Here is a 4336-nt window from a genome sequence, read left to right as displayed (position 1 = left end):
GCTCTTGCAGGGAACGTAGGAATGCAGAGAGGCCGTGCTGCAAATAATAAGCTATAGCAGTCATCAAGAGTACTCAGACAAGGATGTTTAGGTTGCGACATTATACGAAACTAGTGATGAAGGGTCAATTGTTCACGTTTTAATTTAAACGATGATTCTAAGCAATAAATATACTGTTTTTATACAGGAGATATTCTAAAGGCTCTAGGGCAAATCCGCAGAGCTCAATGATGAATCGAATCAAGTTTCAATAATACAGAAGTCTCTACCGAATCATTAACTTCTGAGCCAGTCTAGACATCCCTGGTGGCTCTTGAGGCATCAACCACTAGGAGTTTTGACCTCTAGTTGGCGTTGTGCTCTGAGGCCTTTGGCTAGAAATAGAAGGATAAACGCTTTTGCGCGACTTAGATTAGTATCTAGATTAAGACACTGTATTCTAGCGATGAGGATTGAAAATTATATGCAAAGTATATAAATGCGCTAACACTAGAATAATAAAATGTGTTGAGAGTAATAATATGGGTTGAAGTAAGGTACAAACAAAGACCTAATCACGTTTTATCGGGAGTCCAGTCTAGAGCGGATGAATGGCCTATATATGCGGACAATGATCCCATCCTCTGCACCCCAAAAGGAGTTCGCCAGGACCTTTGAGAAGGTAAAAGTTCTGAAATGTTTCTTCCTCAGGTACATCATTCGTGGAAGGAAAGTAAGTTTCCGATTGAACAATCACTCCTAGGAATTTCCCTTCGGGCGTAGTTGGAATTAATGACCCTTCAAGTTAAATCTCAGGATGCAGATTTCCCTTTCTGCAAAAGTGCTTGTGACAGCCTTCCGTTTTGAAGACGCAAATCCATTTTTCTTTGACTATATCTGGATCTTATTAATAGTGATCCGTAATTGCCTCTCCACATATCTCATATCTGCCCCTTGGTAACTTGAAGATTGTCAATGTACAATTATCCTGAAACAGTAAGAGGAAGTTCCTTTAAGATACGGTTTATTTTTAGCGTGATTAAGATAACACTCAAAACACACCCATGAGCAAACCTCGTCTTGTTCAAAGTTATACAAAAAAAAAAAAAAAAAAAAAAAAAACAGAGCCAATTCTAACTTGAAAACTTCTAGCCTTAAAAAAATTTTGAGTGAAAATTGGAATGTTTTCCACGTCACAGAGCATTTATTTAATTACGGATAAAAGTTAACAGACTAAATAGATATATAACAGTTGTTTAGCGGCTCCTCGCGCTAGATAAACACAAGGAAATTTTTCATTTTTTTATACAGTCACTTCTTGCCCTCACGGAATCAGAACAAAATCGGAAGTCGATAGCCTCCACCTTCGCATAGTGTCTATCCTTGTCTGTCTCAGGTACGCAGGCGATGATCTGCCTATCATGTTGTTGGCTGCAGAACTTAGCGTTCTTACACACACACATTAAAAACAGTGTCACTTTCTGAAGATTTCCTGATGGATTACTAATTATCAGAAACTGCAGTTTATTTTTTATTCTTGTCAGAATTTGCATTTGTCTTAACTTTTATAGAAATAGGACAATTTTCATTTTGTTCATTTGTTTGTGTATTAGAAGCCATATTTAGTGAAATAAAAGATTCAGCCCCGGCAGCAGCCCAGCCCACCACAGAGTCCAACATAGGGATGCAAATTCCTGCAACAGGGTGAACTGACTTTATACGCAATCTGAAGCCCCACAGTAAGCTTTCCAAAAAAGCGGAAACACCCGAAACCACTGATACCAAGGACTAGTGACCAACCGACTGACACTACAGGGGACAGCTAAGAGCCTCCTGTTTAATTATATAAGCTCCTGCTTGTTTCTTCTGGCCTGTAAGGCAATATACCGGTCATCTGCGGGTGTGGCTCCTCGTGGACGACCACTACTAAACCCCCGGATAGCTGTTCTTGTAGTTTGAAATTGTCTCCAAAGTCGTGAAACGATGCTGTGAGCAATTCCGAACTCTGCAGCCACACTTGTCACACTGCGGCCTTCCTCCAACTTCCCAATGTTCGACCTCGGGTAAAAGCATCCAGATGTCGTCTAACAGATTGATTATTCGCCATTTCTCGCTGAGGCAGCAACTCGGTGTGATTTTAACTGCTATACGGCGTGCAATCTCTTTGCCAGAAATACTGATCTTACACCGACAACATGCTGTATAATACTCAGACACTTCCCCATTACGTCTACCTGCATATCTGCGCATGTGCTACCATACATCACCTTACTTAATCTCCTGATTGGTCTTTCTGTCCGCTCTGCCTCTTCGTTCAGCTGATATGCTAATTTTTCAACTTCGTCCTTAATTTTTGCACACCAGTGTACACAAAGCATCCTATGACTCTAAGCCTGCAGAGTATCCTATGATGGTATTGACAGTTCAAGAACACTGGCTACTTATATAAAGGCAAGAACCCCAGATGGCCAGTCATTTCCAATGAAATAGTGCAAAAATTTAGTTTCACATATAAATTAGTACCTGAGCTATAGGAAACTTGCATTAGCCCCTTATTAAATTTATATCTAAGCTATAATAGATACAACTTATTCTTTTTGTTTAGACTCAGAAAATGCTGCTGCTGAATCTACACATGCATGTATGTGGTTAACATTCATACCTATTTTTTTAAAACTATTTGAAGAAAGATTTAATTGCAGTTTGTTCACATACAGCTGGTGTGACATTAAGAAGGAAAAACAGTAGCTGTAATCAAACTTTTAGATATTTTTCTTAATATTGTAATTTATTACTGTATACTGCTTAGCTTCTTATTTACAGTAGTATCACAAGATTCAGTAAGCAAAACCATTAAAGAAATCATTTTGAAATATTTCTTGATACATTATATGCATTTTATCGCCAATCAATGAGATTAACCCTCCAAAATCAATGAGATTAACCTGAGACTGGTAATGGTAAACATATTGAAATATTTAAAAGTTGATATTTTGTGATTTATTGGTAAAAGATATTACGTTTTTCTCATTCATATACAATTATTAGTATTTTCTGTTTTTGTAAAAAATATAACAGTTCATTAGAATTGCATAAGTTGTTTATATAGAATAAAATGCAAACTCTTTGTCAAGTTTTTCATAGCTCACCACTGCATGTAATCCACAAACAGGATAGGTCTACAAATTACATTAGTAGCAAATATGTGTTCTATAACCAAACATAGGGAAGATTTTGCAATGTTGATTACAACTAAAACCATATTATTTACAGATGCTGCAATATAAATTTTGCAATCGTATGCATGGAAGACAATTCTTCCACTATCTAGTGGTGAAGCATTTGTTGGATAGGTACGTTTGTGTACTGGACATGGAAAATTGTCATGCTGTTACTGAATAGAAATTATATTTACTTGAACATTTTATATGCCATTTCACTGATAAAGGTACATGGGTCCTTTTTTTCTACAGAAACACTGTAAAAGGTATGTCAGATTTTAATACGTTATAGTTGTTATTTCTCTAAATGAAATATGATTCAGAAAAATACACATTTCCTCTCTGAAAACTGTTGTATTACCTAATAATAAATTTCTATCTTTTTTTTGGATTGATCAATATCAGAAGATGACTCAATGTTGTTCAGATGACCATGAGATCATTGACCATACACTCCGTAATCTTTTGCTTTTGGAATGTGCTTTAGACTATATTTATATGCTCCTATTGCTAATAATATCAAAACTCCAAGACTGCATTATAGCTCCTTTGATGACCATCAGCAGGGAAATTTTACTATGTTTGTGAATAGAATTGTGATACCCGGTCGATATGTGTCCTGTACCAACAGGAACACACAATGACCTTTATGGTATTATGTCAAATTTGATGAACTTTTATTTCATTTCATGTAGTAATCATTTTTTATCTGTAATATGTTACAGAATAAAACATTTTAAAACTTACAAATCATGTAATATCTGTATATTTATTAATTTCATTGTACTATAGCTCACTGTATGACTCCCTCTTGAATTTTTGTAGTAATTTAATTGATTTGATTAAAAAAACTGCACCAAATCACAAGGCAAAAATAAAATCCAAATATTGTAATCTGTTTTAGCAGAGTGAATGTACCAAGAAAACAGATAATTCACCCATTTAAATTTTTCATTCAACTCATTTAAGAAATGAAATACGCTCTTAAGTTTGTGTACGATAATTTTAATATTCAATCCTCATACCTTACCTGATTTCACAAAGTAGTTTCAATCTGAAGTATACATGGCTAATCATAATTTATCAACAATTCATATAAAAGAAAATAAAAATAGCAAATTATGTATCATATTAAA

General features: G+C 35.3%; 1 long non-coding RNA gene across 1 annotated transcript; it reads left to right on the top strand.

Annotated features, from left to right (window-relative positions):
* The first annotated feature begins 1482 nt into the window (after nucleotides 1–1482).
* On the top strand, nucleotides 1483–3950 carry LOC146998232 (uncharacterized). Its single transcript, XR_015040384.1, has 2 exons — nucleotides 1483–3466; nucleotides 3606–3950. It is a non-coding gene; the product is annotated as an uncharacterized LOC146998232 (long non-coding RNA).
* The last annotated feature ends 386 nt before the right edge of the window (nucleotides 3951–4336 follow it).

Source organism: Stegodyphus dumicola, chromosome 3, assembly GCF_044657685.1.
Source record: "Stegodyphus dumicola isolate Sdum_Otavi_A_Nest chromosome 3, ASM4465768v1".
NCBI lineage: Eukaryota > Metazoa > Arthropoda > Arachnida > Araneae > Eresidae > Stegodyphus > Stegodyphus dumicola.
The sequence above is the reverse complement of the archived record's forward strand: the minus strand, read 5'-3'. Positions and strand labels throughout refer to the sequence as shown.